This window comes from Ranitomeya imitator, chromosome 1, assembly GCF_032444005.1.
Source record: "Ranitomeya imitator isolate aRanImi1 chromosome 1, aRanImi1.pri, whole genome shotgun sequence".
In the NCBI taxonomy this organism is placed as follows: domain Eukaryota; kingdom Metazoa; phylum Chordata; class Amphibia; order Anura; family Dendrobatidae; genus Ranitomeya; species Ranitomeya imitator.
In genome coordinates, this window is record NC_091282.1 from 770,792,791 (window position 1) to 770,809,031 (window position 16,241).

Genomic DNA, 16,241 nt, shown 5'->3' on the forward strand with positions numbered 1-16,241 from the left:
ACATGGACAGAACACAGACAGCACACAGACAGAACACGGTCAGCACATGACAGAACACAGACAGCACATGGTCAGAACACAGACAGAACAAGGTCAGCACATGGACAGAACATGGTCAGCACACGGACAGCACACAGACAGAACATGGACAGCTCACGGACAGAACATGGTCAGCATACGGACAGCACACGGACAGCACATGGACAGAACATGGACAGCACATGGACAGCACACGGACAGAATACAGACAGCACATGTACAGTACATGGACAGAACACGGACAGAAAATGGACGGCACAAGGACAGCAAGTGAGAAGAAATCCTCCCACATTGGACAAGAATGAGACTAATTTTTTACACGCTCGTGTGACCCCGGCCTAAGGCTGACTGTTTCACAGTCATGCAGAAAATACTGCAGACTGATCTGAGGACAGCGATATTTATTGTCTAAAGGGAATCTGTCAGCAGGATTTTGCTCCTCATCTGAGAGCAGCATGATGTAGAGTTGGAGACCCCAATGTCAGTGGTCTGTCACTTTCTAGATCCACCAGTTCTCTGAATGCTGAGCTCTGTTCACCCCCAACGCACACCACCGCTGATTGACAGCTTCTTGTGTGCACTGTGCATGAGCAGAAAGTACCAATAGATGGTGTGGGTGGGTTTATACAAAGCTCATGGATGTGGAGGACTACATTGCAGTGTAACGTCTGTCAGAGGCAACAGACTCATGAAGACTATTGTACCTTGGACAGACTTGGCGTAAACCCCTCCGTATAGGATATTTAATCCCCTAAAAACTGCTGGCCGGAGAAGCGAACCAGAGGCAAGAAAAGCCATGGTAGTTGGGTCAAAACCAGGACGGCAGTCAAGGTACAAAATCAGAAAGCCAAAAATGGTCAGAAAACAGCCACAGTCAAACAACAGGAATTCAACAACTAAGCAGGAGCAGATAGCCCGAGACGGAGCCAGGAATCTACGCGATAGCTCCCAGCTGAGCAGCACCAACAGATTCAGGAATTAAACAAGCCTGTGTTATTGCCGCCCCATGTTACCTGCCACAAAGATGGGCAACTCCAAGCAACCGAAGTAGAAACAGAGGGGACAGGCCTTGGTCTGGATGTGACAGGCAGCAGGTTTACTAGTCCTCTAGTGATAATCTCTGGCTGATAAAACTACAGCAAGCAGCTCAATAAGTGACACATTGCTGGAATCAGGTGCTCTACTTTACATTTTGCTGCTCTAGTTTAGGCAGCAAAAAACTGCTGACAGTTTCCTTTTAATTTGATAATTACTTTGTAGGTTTGCTGTTTCTTTATTGCTCCTTTTAGAGTGAAATCGACTGATCCTGAGCAGTAAATGTACCTTGTCGTGAGTGAAAACAATTCAAGCAAAGCTTTCCTACAATAAACCACGTTGGTGCGGATTTAAGCCACAATGTGGCTGCCATATTGTTGACCGTTCCCCTCCCCAAAAATTACAACCATTTTTCACACTTTTGCAGAGCATAGTGCAAAAAGTGAAGGATTTGTTCAGTTTGTATCTTTGTTACTATTTGCAAGAATGTCATTCTTTATGCCATAAACTGGACAATAAATGTGCGGTGGTGTTCAGCAGTATCGCCCTGTGTGAACAGTGGCAGTGTAGGTGCACAGAGCGATGTATCACCCGTGGCTCATATCGTAAAGGTGCTCTGCCTGTCTTATGGCAGCTGACCAGGGGTCGTTTAGTGCCGCAGGTCAGCATGTAAGCCCACCTAACACTGACCTAACACTGTGCTGTGTCTATAATACCCCCCTGTGAGTGTAGAAGCAGATTATGATGTTAAGGGGCTCTTCCTTCTCAGGGTCTATCAGGAATTGTGCGCTCTGGGGGTGATTGCCGCCTCCTCGGCTGCGGATTGCTGGTCGTCGTGCTGATACAAGCAGGATTCCCGCATTGTAACTCATCTCCTGCCGCCTTATCCTTGAGAAACATCCTAATCCTCGGGACTTCTCTGGGACGCGGAGATAATCTTCAACTGAAAGGAAATGTTTCTACATCAATATTATGTTTACTGCAAATTTTCTTCATTTCTGTCCCGAACGAAGAAAATAAAAATGCAGAGATTTAAAAAAAAAAGAAAAAGAAATGTATATATTTTACTGAGAAATCCGTGGTTGCATATAAATGAGAATCTGTAATGAGGCTTTTCAACAGCCGCATTATGTCTAGTTCACAACTGAAAACCATCCTTGATAAGGCCTTAGAGGGTGAGGTAATCACCAAAGAACTGGCTTCAGCATTAATAGTCACTGAACCTGTCATACCTACATTATACCTTCTTTCGAAAGTTCATAAAAACTCCCAAACACCACCTGAACGCCCCATCATTTCTGGAGGGAGGAATTACTTGGAACACGTCAACCGATGGATCGACTCCATGTTACAACCCTGGTTGAGGCCTTGCCGTCCTTTCTAAAGGAAACTAGTCAATTACTCTGGAAGGTTGATGGCCTCTTTTTGGATCCTGATACCTTTTTGGTAACTGCAGACGTCGAGTCCCTCTATACCAGCATAAGGCACTGTGACGGTTTGTGGGCCACCAAATTCTTCCAGGAGACATCCAATTTATCCATAAATATGAGGGCTCTCATATTAGAACTTCTTGAATTTACACTAACACATAATTTTTTTGTTTTCAAGGATTACTTCTTCCTGCAGCTCCAAGGAACAGCCATGGGAGCGGCCTTTGCCCCCTCCTATGCCAATGTGTTCCTGGGGCTGTGGGAGAGGGACTTTTTTTTCAGTCAGATCAACAGATGTCGATGGACCACGTACTTTCCTAGACGCGGTACATTGATGATATTCTCTTGATCTGGCATGGCACACTTTCATCCTTGGATACCTTCATGCATCATTTGAATGACTATGACCTCAATATACACCTTACTTTTTCATGTGACCCTGATATGATTGTGTTCCTGGATGTCATTCTTAATAGGGACCAAATGGGTGGTATACAAACCAGCATCCATAGAAAACTCCTGTCTACTAAGGCCTCTTTCACACTTCAGTCTTTCGGCGTCAGTCAAAAACCGCCATTTTCGTGAAATGGCGGATCCGCCATTTTTTTTTGGCGGATCCGCTATTTTCCCATTGACTTGCATTAGAGACGGATTGTGGCGGATGGCCGTCCGTTCCATCCGCCATGCGACGGATCCGTCGATATTTGGCGGACGTTGTCTAGACATTGACGGACTTTGTAACGTTTTTTGGCGCCGCCGAAAAGGCGGACCGCGGCGGATCCGTCGTGTCTGCCTTTTTTTAGAATGGGCGCCTATGGGCGACGGATCCGTCGCGATCCGCTTTTTGGCGGATCCGTCGCCTCAATCCGCTTTTTTTGATTGAGCATGCTCCAAAAAGTGGATACTTTGCCCAGACAACCCAAAAACTATATAAAGAGGACAGGTCATTCCCAAATGTACCAGCCAGCAAGACAGACCCTTCAATGCAAGAGAGACCCAGCCAGACCCTGCCAGCAAGACCTTGCCAGCCAGCCAGAGAGGCCCTGCCAGCTAGCCAGAGAGGCCCTGCCAGCCAGAGAGGCCCTGCCAGCCAGAGACACACTGCCAGACCCTGCAAGCAAGACCTTGCCAGCCAGGCCCTGCCAGCCAGCCAGAGAGGCCCTGCCAGCCAGCCAGAGAGGCCGTGCCAGCCAGACCCTGCCTGAGACAGCCATGTGAGTACTGACATCCAGCGTGCATGTGTGTGTGTGTGTGTGTGTGTGTGTGTGTGCGCATTTGTGTATGACGTACTGAGTACAGCAAGAGCTTTTAAAACCTGAATCCAACCTGAGGCCTGCCGTCGTCCTGCAACAGCCAGTGCCCTGCTACAGTCCAGATCCACCCCGAGGCCTGCCACTGTGAATATATCAAGCTCCAGCTGGAGGACTGATGGCCGTGTGTGTGTGTATTTTTGTACTGCTGTGTGCTTTTGTATGTATGTGTTCATGTGCCTGCACCTTATTATGCCTTCGTCAATATTACGCCTGTTCATGTGTTATGCTTGCGTTATGACTCTGCTTGCAGGTATGTTTGTGTGCATCTTGTTGGTTGCATGTGCATTTGTCAATGCCATATTGGTTAATGTTGATTTTTGATGTATTTACTAAAGGTACCGTTACACGCTGCAGCGATACCGACAACGATCCGGATCGCTGCAGCGTGGCTGTTTGGTTGCTGGAGAGCTGTCACACAGACAGCTCTCCAGCGACCAATGATGCCGGTAACCAGAGTAAACATCGGGTTACTAACTGCAGAGCCGCGCTTAGTAACCCGATGTTTACCCTGGTTACCAGTGTAAAAGTAAAAAAAAAAAGGTAAATTCCGCTGTCTGTCCCCGTGCTGTGCTTCTCTGCATTGTGAGCGCCAGCCAGCCGTAAAGCAGAGCACAGCGGTGACGTCACCACTCTGCTTTCCGGCCGCTGTGCTTACACAGGGCAGAGAAGCAGAGTTCCGAGGGACAGACAGAAGGTGGCTGTGTGTGTGTGCGTGCGTGCGTGTGCCTGCCTGCCCTGTTTATATGTTTTTCATACTATGCTGGTATTTTGAATAGCTGTGGTGTAAAATTTGTTTTGTGTGTGTGTATAAATGATGTGTGATGTGTTCTGCATGTTTGTTGTTTTCCATAATGTACTTGTATTTCAAATAAAGAGCAGTGTAGCTCCTACTGTACCCTAAAAAAAAGAAAATTTAAAAAAATATAGTAATAAAAATTTCACAAAACTGTAAGTAGTCTCATTTCAAGATAAAAGTAATATTGGGTAAACATGCAGTAAAGGTTATATATACAAATGTGTAATGCAAATCTTTGCTATAGAATATGTTATCTGGTTTTAGAAAATACAAACTGTAGGGTAATCATAATTAACAATTTTGGGGATTGGTATTTTAATTTCGAATGAGGAACATTTTTTATAAGGTTAAACTTTGTTTAGGTGGGTTTTACCAGCATGCGCATTGCGCATATCAAGTTCTAAGTAGTTTTGGTGTTGTTTTAAAGGGATTTTTTGGGGGTTTTTTTTGTGGGGAAACAGGAGGTAGAGGGTTTGGCAGCTTGTGCATCAAGTTTGACGGTAGAATTTTTTTTTTTCTTTTGTGGTGGGGGAAATCAAAAATAAGTTGGCACTGTAGGTACTGTAGTAGGTACTGACCCAAGACGTACACAAGCAGGCTCCCCATTTTTTTTTTAAAAGTTGTAAGTGTAAAGTCCCTACAGCTGCATCTATCCTTTTGTATAGTAGCTTAGAACTCTCTTTATGCTTGCAGATTCTAGGGACCAAGAGGACCCAAGCAAGGGACCGACCGACCCAAGCTATACGCAAGCCCCAAGTTTTGGAAACAGATGTAAGTGTAAAGTCCTGAAAGCTGCATCTATCTATCTATCCTTTTGTATAGTAGCTTAGAACTCCCTTTATGCTTACAGATTCTAGGGACCAAGAGGACCCAAGCAAGGGACCGACCAACCCAAGATAGACGCAAGATCATAATGTCTTCTTCTGAGAGCCCCCCAGCACATCATCAGCAAACTGAGGTGTTAATTTTTTTTCTTCATAAATTTTTTATTTTGGTGCAACAATGGCAATTGTATTTTAAGCCTTTATGTGTTTATTCTGTATTCACAGGAATATGAAGCAGAGGGGCTAACAGAAGGAGACGGACAGGGTGGAGAAATACAAGGAGCGGGAGCGCATAGTGTAAGTTTTGAACAGACCGATCCTCACATACAATGCACTACACCCAACACAAACATTCAGCACAGCACACAATACATATGCCTCGATCAAAGAACATTATTAATTTTATTTTTTTTTTAAATTAGTCTTCACAATCCGGGGCTTGACGTAGAGTTCCTCAAAGCACCTCCCATAGTCGTCGGAATGATAATCGCGGCGGTCGCCGAAGAGTAAGTTCCTTTTTGGTTTGGTGTTTAGTAAAATGTAAAATTCATGTGTTGTAATCTTTCCCTTTTTATTCTTATCTTTTTGTTAGGCTTCACAGCGTGCTCCCGAACAAGATGATGAAGAGGAGGGCATCGATGTGAACACCCTCATCGAAGCAGTACAAAGTCGGGAGCCGCTGTGGAACATGTCGGACCGCCGCCATGCTGACCAGTTAATCACCCGACGGCTATGGGAGGAAGTGTGCAGTGCTGTTATGGATAACTGGGAGGAACTCGATGCTGGGGCCCAGGATCTAGCGCGTAAGTATTCACACTTCATAACCTTATGTTAGGCATGATTTAATGTGGTGTATAGTAACCAATTTTTGCTTTCTCTTTCCAGGTAACAGGATTATCGTGCGGTGGCGGTCACTCAGGGATCGCTTCAAGAGGGAGTTTAATAAGGAGATGCAGGCCCCGAGTGGATCTAGAGGACGCAGGAGCAGATACAAACATGCCAGAGCCCTGTCGTTCCTCCGGTCGACGCTGCTGAGCAGAAGGTAAATATTCAACACCACATATTTTCAGTCAAACTGTAAAAATGTATAACCTTCAATTTTTTTTGCAGCAAGGGCAATTGTAATATCCAGATACTAATTTTTTTTTTCTTCTTTAACAGCACTTTCTGCAGCACTCGGGAGCCTGCATCAGAGTTGCACCCCTCTGGAGCGATCCCTCAAGAGTCCGCCACCGGGGACCATGTCGACCCCTCTGTTTCTGCACCTTCCCTTTCGTTTGATCCCTCAGCCTCATCCACCAGCGCTGGAGCAGCAGGGCGGACTTCGTCACTTGAAGCTGCAGGTGATGAGTTAGAGTTCCCTTTACCCCACCCCTCTGCCACTGCCGCAACATCTAGACCAACTTTGTGGTCAGGACGGCAGCGCCAGAGAGGTCAGGAAAGGAGCTATGCGCCTGACTTTTTGCAGCTGAATGCATCCTTTCACAGTGCCATCAAGCTTTTGAGTGAGCAAACGTCTGCTGGGTACAATATGCTTAACAAAAGCATACTTGAACTCAGCAGTCGTCTTGATAGGATGCAATCAGATGCAAATCAGTCACCAAGGCACTGTTTTTTTCAGTCGGTCCTCAGGCACATGGAAAATCTAACTCCTGACCTGCAGATGCATGTGATGCAAGGCTGCCACACTGCTCTAGCGCAGGCGATGTCCCATGCCCCTCCACCTACCCTTCATGTGTCAACACCTTTCCCCTCTCAATCCACCGTCTATCCTCCCGTCCGTCCTCCTCCTGTCCGTCCTCCTCCCGTCCATTCTACTCCTTCGTCATTTGTTCCTTCCCCCCTTAGTCTTTCCCAGTTTTTACCGTCCCCCTTCCATTCTTCCCCTTTAACTTCTCCGTTCCCAATCCCACCAACACCTTCATACCTCCCACACACCACATCTGCACCTCAACTCTCTACACCAGGGGTCCCCAACTCCAGTCCTCAAGGCCCACCAACAGGTCATGTTTTCAGGATTTCCTTTGCATTGCACAGGTGATGCAATTATTACCTGGGCAAGACTAAGGAAATCCTGAAAACATGACATGTTGGTGGGCCTTGAGGACTGGAGTTGGGGACCCCTGCTCTACACAACCTCATGTTTTCACCACCCATTCTACTTCTGTTCCTCCCCGTGATGTCCTGTCCCCCACTCTCGACGTGGTCCGCCCTGTCAGCCCCTCCGCTACTATCTCCACCCCAAACTATGAGAATCTGTAAATAAATAAACAGTTTTTTGGTTTAAAAACAATTTTATTGTCTTTCTCTTTTTTTTTTTGTAAAGTTTTTAAATCACCAAGGTTATGGCAATAGTAACAATAACAGTGTTTAAAGGGTACCGTTGCAAAACATACAATGCTGCATTAAAGTACAAAGATTTTGTAAGCAAACAAAAAATGGTATTTTTACAAGTGTAAAAAGAAAAATTTTTTTACACCATTTCATACTGCCAGTCAACTGATCCTGCAGGAGACATGAAGTAGTCTGCAAAACTGTCCCGCATTCTGGAGACTGCTACTGGACTGCGAAAAGTGGGGTTTTGGTAATCCCGTAAGGTGCTTTCAGAAACATTATCCTCCAGGGAAACTTGTTCTTTTGATAAAACAAAATTGTGCAGGACAACGCACGCTTTGACCACATCATCGACAGTTTCAGTCTGCAGTTTAATTGCAGTTAGCAGGACTCTCCATTTGGCAGTTAAGATGCCAAAAGCACATTCCACTACTCTTCGTGCTCTGGTTAAGCGGTAATTGTAAATTTTTTTCCTCTGGGTCAGTCCACTACTTCCAAAGGGTTTCAGCAAGTGTGGGGAAAGCTGGAAGGCATCATCTCCAACACAAACAAATGGTAATGGTGGACTAGTCAAATGTCTCTCCATATAAACGGCGCCCCATTGGTGAATTTTTAAAGATTTGTGAATCATTTGCGCGTCCATACGCACCGATATCAACAGCGATGAACTTGCATTGTGCATCGGCTATGGCCATCAACACAATAGAGAAGTACTTCTTATAGTTATAAAACTGTGATCCAGAGCCTGAAGGTTTGACGATCCGTATGTGCTTTCCATCAACTGCTCCAACACAATTTGGAAACTGGCAAATTTGATGAAAATTTTGGGCGATCTCCAGCCACCTCTCCTGTGATGGCTCTGGGATGTATTCCACTTGTAGGCACTCCCACAATGCCCGGCAGGTATCTCTGATGATCCCCGAGATGGTGGATATCCCAAGTCGATACTGAAAATGGAGGGATGAGAACGACTCTCCAGTTGCAAGGAATCTGTTAACAAAACGAAAAGACAATAATTAATAAAAAAATTCAAAAAAAAACATTACAGTTATAAGTCTGATGAATGAGAATCATTTAAAAAAAAAAAATTACTTACCGAATAGTCACCATGAGACGCTCTGCTGGTGATATTGAGAATCGCATCTGGGTGTCTCGTCTACGTATACAGTCTTCCACATAGCCCAATAAAAACTCGAAATTTTCAGCTCTCATCCTCACATAATTGAAGAACTTTTGAGGGTTTTCCCTTAGTTCCATGTAAAGCGTGGAATAAACACCACGGGTCATACGTTGTGCTGTGATGGGATGGATCCACAGCCTTCTCTTCCGCCGCTGCCGTAGGATGCGCAGTCTTTGTTCCTCCCTCTCTCGAACGCTGACTGCCAACTGATTTGCCTCAAAAGTAAAATCCGCATAGATCTTTGCAATGTTCGCCAGGACTCCTTCCATTTCTGCCACTTTCTCTACAACCTTTCAAAGATGTGGTGTAAATACACGCTATATATAGTTTTGCAGTAGTATCCAGTAGCCAATCACATTGAAATCCTCCCCTTTTAAAAAACGGATCCGTCAAAAAACGGTTACAACGGATGTAAAAACGGTCGCAACGGTTCTAACGGATCCATTTTTTAAACGGATCGGGGCAGCTGATCCGTCAATGTCACGATGTCGGACCTAACTGACGCCACACAACTGAAGTGTGAAAGAACTCTAACGTGCCACTGCATGCCTCCACCTCCCATTCTAGCCACATGATTCAGTCAGTCCCCATAGGCCAATTTCTCCGTCTTCACCGCATTTGCTCCACCGATGCGGACTTTGAAAAGCAGGCAAATGACTTAAAAATAAGGTTCTATGAACGTGGCTACAGCCTCCGCATGATAAAAAAGGCTTAGAATCGAGCCAAATATTCATCAAGGAATACTTTACCTTATAATACCAAAACCATGTATACTAAAACTGATCAAGTCAGATTTATCACCAACTCCCAATCTGATCATATACAAGCAGCACTTCAGAAATCTTGGCCCATTCTAAAAAATTAACCCTACAATCTCAAAACTAATACCCAACAGACCAGCAATAACCTTTCAGCGGGCTAAGAATCTACGTGATCATTTAGTGCGTAGTCACTATATGGGTGAATCCCCGAAGACCTTTTTGAGTAACATCAGTGCTAGGTGTGGATATGCCCCCTGTGTAGCATGTTGCAATATAGATTGTTCTGACTCTTGTCAATTCAAGTGGCTCTCAAAATTATAAAATAAAGAAATCTATCACATGTACAACCAAAAACGTGATTTACTATGCCACATGACCATGTGACCTGATATATATTGGGCTTACATCACGCCAACTTAAAATTCACAAGAGAGAACATGTGCTTTAAGACAATACCCAACCATTTTAAGTTACAACATCAATGTAATAGCATGCTTCTGCGGGTTAGGGGTATTAATGTCCTTGATCTCAACATCCATAGGGGTAAGACATCCCAACGCCTTGCCCAATTGGAGGCGAGGTGGATTTGGTCCCTCAATACAGTCCATCCACATGGTCTTAATGAAAACCTTAGTTACACTCCTTTCTTGTGATCGCCCCCTGCTGTTGCTCACGTGTAGCTGTGTGTACTTATGAATTGTTCATATTTAGATTTTAACTGTTATTTTGCATTATTTAGGTTCCTGACACAGTTTTCTATAGCGTGTTTGCACCTTTCTTGCCCTGCCTGGGAGCAATTTGGAACAAGAATCGATTCCTACTCCATCTACAGTTTGCTGCAGTGGTTACTGTATGTTGTGTGTCACCGTGTATGTAAGTATTATATATATTTTTATCTTTGTTATACCATGTAATATATGTCTTTTTCATATTTGTGCTATTTATATATGCACAGTGGTATGGGTATATACAGTTAGGGCCAGAAATATTTGGACAGTGACACAATTTTCGCGAGTTGGGCTCTGCATGCCACCACATTGGATTTGAAATTAAACCTCTACAACAGAATTCAAGTGCAGATTGTAACGTTTAATTTGAAGGGTTGAACAAAAATATCTGATAGAAAATGTAGGTATTGTACACATTTCTTTACAAACACTCCACATTTTAGGAGGTCAAAAGTAATTGGACAAATAAACATAACCCAAACAAAATATTTTTATTTTCAATATTTTGTTGCAAATCCTTTGGAGGCAATCACTGCCTTAAGTCTGGAACCCATGGACATCACCAAACGCTGGGTTTCCTCCTTCTTAATGCTTTGCCAGGCCTTTACAGCCGCAGCTTTCAGGTCTTGCTTGTTTGTGGGTCTTTCCGTCTTAAGTCTGGATTTGAGCAAGTGAAATGCATGCTCAATTGGGTTTAGATCTGGAGATTGACTTGGCCATTGCAGAATGTTCCACTTTTTGGCACTCATGAACTCCTGGGTAGCTTTGGATGTATGCTTGGGGTCATTGTCCATCTGTACTATGAAGCGCCGTCCAATAAACTTTGCAGCATTTGGCTGAATCTGGGCTGAAAGTATATCCCGGTACACTTCAGAATTCATCCGGCTACTCTTGTCTGCTCTTATGTCATCAATAAACACAAGTGACCCAGTGCCATTGAAAGCCATGCATGCCCATGCCATCACGTTGCCTCCACCATGTTTTACAGAGGATGTGGTGTGCCTTGGATCATGTGCCGTTCCCTTTCTTCTCCAAACTTTTTTCTTCCCATCATTCTGGTACAGGTTGATCTTTGTCTCATCTGTCCATAGAATACTTTTCCAGAACTGAGCTGGCTTCTTGAGGTGTTTTTCTGCAAATTTAACTCTGGCCTGTCTATTTTTTGTATTGATGAATGGTTTGCATCTAGATGTGAACCCTTTGTATTTACTGTCATGGAGTTTTCTCTTTACTGTTGACTTAGAGACAGATACACCTACTTCACTGAGAGTGTTCTGGACTTCAGTTGATGTTGTGAACGGGTTCTTCTTCACCAAATTAAGTATGCGGCGATCATCCACCACTGTTGTCATCCGTGGACGCCCAGGCCTTTTTGAGTTCCCAAGCTCACCAGTCAATTCCTTTTTTCTCAGAATGTACCCAACTGTTGATTTTGCTACTCCAAGCATGTCTGCTATCTCTCTGATGGATTTTTTCTTTTTTTTTCAGCCTCAGGATGTTCTGCTTCACCTCAATTGAGAGTTCCTTTGACCGCATGTTGTCTGCTCACAGCAACAGCTTCCAAATGCAAAACCACACACCTGGAATCCACCCCTGATCTTTTAACTACTTCATTGATTACAGGTTAACGAGGGAGACGCCTTCAGAGTTAATTGCAACCCTTAGAGTCCATTGTCCAATTACTTTTGGTCCCTTGAAAAAGAGGACGCTATGTATTACAGAGCTATGATTCCTAAACCCTTTCTCCGATTTGGATGTGGAAACTATCATATTGCAGCTGGGAGTGTGCACTTTCAGCCCATATTATATATATATAATTGTATTTCTGAACATGTTTTTGTAAACAGCTAAAATAACAAAACTTGTGTCACTGTCCAAATATTTCTGGCCCTAACTGTATGTATGAATGAGCATGTAATTTTGGGGACACCCTTCTGTGTCCTTGAGAACCTGGTATTGTTTATGCTCCTAATTGATCCGTATTTTTGCACAATATTTTGATAATTTGTAATGTTATATATGCATATAATGCGCCATTTGTGTGGACATAGTTATATCATTCATATTCTTTTAGATAGTGTTCTCCTATATAGTATCTTATATGAAAATAGTTTCCACGCTGTGCTGCCTTGTATGCATTACCAGTCTTATGATTCTTATAGAGATCCATACATACTGTCCTTTCCATTTGTTATGGACTTACGTGTCCATATTTCTATATGCATTATGTATGAGTATGCTCTTCATGCTTTCATTTATAATACCCACTACCTTCTTCTTTTTTCGTTCCCTATGCACTGCCAATACCAATTCTTGTTCCTCTCATGACACCGCCTTGGACAGTACGCATGCGCGCCTTGGCTCCGCTGTGTCTGCTGGCCTTCGACATCTCTATGTGGGGGCTGTCTTCACGGCACTCTGTCAGCTGCCTGGCGCCTCCCTCCTCATGACGCTGACACCGGCGGGCATCGCGGTTGTCATGGTGATGCATGCATCACATCCGAGCCGCAGTCCTGTCATTTCCGGCGTGGTGAGTTTTAAATCCCCTCACTTCCCATGCCCCCTGATGAAGGATAAGCATCCGAAACGCGCATTGAGGCGGACATCCGGACCCAGTGTGCAATTGTCTGCAGCCTAATTTCAGGTACTATGTAATTTCTTTAGTTGCTAGCCACATTGGTCATGCATTTTTTGACACTATGCGATTACCATATACTATACATCTTTATTATGACCTACATGCAGTAACACAGAGCAGGCTTTCCCACATGTAACTATATCTCTTTACTGCAATAATACACTGATGATTGATATAAATATGTCCATACTGTGGGATTATTGTGGCACAACTGCTCCTGTGTGTCCCTTCTTGTGTTCGTGCATGTACTTCCAGGTGTAATTGTCCACTTGTTTCCAATACCTATTACCCAGATGACCTGGCCTCCACAGTCACCAGACCTGAACCTAATCGAGATGGTTTGGGGTGAGCTGGACCGCAGAGTGAAGGCAAAAGGGCCAACAAATGCTAAGCATCTCTGCGAACTCCTTCAAGATTGTTGAAGCGCATCAAGAGAATGCCAAGAGTGTGCAAAGCAGTCATCATATCAAAAGGTGGCTACTTTGAAGAACCTAGAATATAAGACATAATTTCAGTTGTTTCACACTTTTTTGTTAAGTATATAATTCCACATGTGTTAATTCATAGTTTTGATGCCTTCAGTGTGAATGTACAATTTTCATAGTCATGAAAATACAGAAAACTCTTTAAATGAGAAGGTGTCCAAACTTTTGGTCTGTACTGTATATCTATATCTATCTATCTATCTATCTATCTATCTATCTATCTATCTATCTATATATATATATATATATATATATATATATATATATATATATATATAGATATATACACTAGATGGAGGCCCAATGCTATCGCATCAGGAGGGCGGTAATGTCACGATGGTGGCAGGCTTTGCAACGTTGAGAATTGCTCTTCAAGAGTCTCATTTGCCCGTTGTTGTCTTCGACGTTGTGCATTTGATGCTTTCCTTTCAAAGTTGTTGGCGTACTTTTTAGGAGGAGCCATGTTGGCGTTGATATTTGCTTTTTAAGGGGGTTGTCCCACGAACGAAAGTTCATTTTAAAAATTGCCTGTCACTGACCATGTACAGAACATACCACAGCTCCTGGGCAGGGGAAGAAGCAAAAGACAATACTGACATTATAGCAGGAGATCGCAGAGGATATATTTTGTGAGGTAAAATATTGTTTAAAAACAGTCAGTGAAATATTTTACCTGACAAAATGAATCATCTGCGATCCCCTGCTGTAATGTCAGTATTGTCTTTTGCTTTCTACCCTGCACAGAAGATGTGGTATTCTCTGTACACTGTCAGACAAAGTAAATTTTTAAAATTAACTTTTGTTCATGGGAAAACCCCTTTAACCCCTTAAGCCCCGAGGGTGGTTTGCACGTTAATGACCGGGCGAATTTTTACAATTCTGACCACTGTCACTTTATGAGGTTATAACTCTGGAACGCTTCAACGGATCCCGGTGATTCTGACATTGTTTTCTCAAGACATATTGTACTTCATGATAGTGGTAACATTTATTTGATGTTACCTGCGTATATTTGTGAAAAAAAGGAAATTTGGCGAAAATTTTGAAAGTTTCGCAACTTTGAATTTTTATGCCCTTAAATCACAGAGATATGTCACACAAAATACTCTTTTATTTGACACCTCCAGCTGAGAAACCACACATGGGTAAGCTCAACCTACAAGCACTCCTCTTTAATTGATGTTTGTACTTGATGGGCTTTGTGCAATAGGGATAGGGATTTGGCTCTGATATGGCACCATTGCCTTTACTCTTTTGTCACTTGACTTTTATCAGCCTTTAAGTCCAACTTTCCTCCCTGTTCTAAATTTAGTAGGTGCACATTTGTTTGCCCTTTATTTGAACGTATATATTAGTGCTTTGTCTGGGAGGCACCTTTACATGTTACAATTGTGTGTGTTTTTATGCTGCAGGTGTCTATTATTCATCTACCAATCCTCATCATTAATGTTATTTTTATACAGATGTTTTGTACTTTTTCTATATCACATTAATAAAGTTTTGACACTTCTATGATATTTATGACGTTTTTTCATGGGGCATCATGCTCTTGCTAGATTTATAGGACTATAAACGTGTGGGAGTTTGCGCCTTCCCTTTCCCCGTTGAAGTGCCATGGGCACTTTCTGTAGAACAATTTTGAATGTATCCGCCAGATCGTTTTTTGTTAAAAATTACTGTAATAAGTAACATTTCCCACATGTCTACTTTATATCAGCACAATATTGGAAACAAATTTTTGTTTGTTAGGGAGTTATAAGGGTTAAAAGTTGACCAGCAATTTCTCATTTTTGCAACACCATTTTTTTTAGGGACCACATCACATTTGAAGTCATTTTGAGGGGTCTATATGGTAGAAAATAACCAAGTGTGACACCATTCTAAAAACAGCACCCCTCAAGGTGCTCAAAACCACATTCAAGAAGTTTATTAACCCATCTGGTGCTTCACAGGAATTTTTGGAATGTTTAAAAAAAATGAACATTTAATTTTGTTTCACAAAAAATTTACTTCACCTCCAATTTGTTTTATTTTACCAAGGGTAACAGGAGAAAATGGACCCCAAAAGTTATTGTACAATTTGTCCTGAGTACCCCGATACCCCATAAGTGGGGGTAAACCACTGTTTGGGCGCATGGCAGAGCTCGGAAGGGAAGGAGCGCCATTTGACTTTTAAATGCAAAATTGGCTGGAATCGAGATGGGACGCCATGTTGCGTTGGAGAGCCACTAATGTGTCTAAACATTGAAACCCCCCCACAAGTAACACCATTTTGGAAAGTAGACCCCCTAAGGAACTTATCTAGAAGTGTGGTGAGCACATTGACCCACCAAGTGCTTCACAGAAGTTTATAATGTAGAGCCGTAAAAATAAAATATAATATTTTTTCACAAAAATGAACTTTTCGCCCCCAATTTTTTATTCTCCCAAGGGTACCAGAAGAAATTGAACCCTAAACGTTGTTGTGCAATTTGTCCTGAGTACGCTGATACCCGATATGTGGGGTAAACCACTGTTTGGGTGCATGGCAGAGCTCATAAGGGAAGGAGCGCCGTTTGATTTTCAATGCAAAATTGGCTGGAATTGAGATGGGATGCCATGTTGCGTTGGGGAGCCCCTGATGTGCTTAAACATTGAAACCCCCCACAAGTGACACCATTTTGGAAAGTAGACCCCCT

The 16,241-nt window shown here is 43.2% G+C and overlaps 1 long non-coding RNA gene across 1 annotated transcript in view; it reads left to right on the plus strand.

Annotated features, from left to right (window-relative positions):
* Positions 1-12,138, plus strand: part of LOC138658101 (uncharacterized) — a 54,604-nt gene extending 42,466 nt beyond the window's left edge. The window contains exons 2-3 of the long non-coding RNA XR_011317343.1: positions 10,452-10,585; positions 11,929-12,138. This is a non-coding gene — a long non-coding RNA (uncharacterized lncRNA). The remainder of the gene's footprint in view (positions 1-10,451; positions 10,586-11,928) is intronic.
* Positions 12,139-16,241: the final 4,103 nt, after the last annotated feature.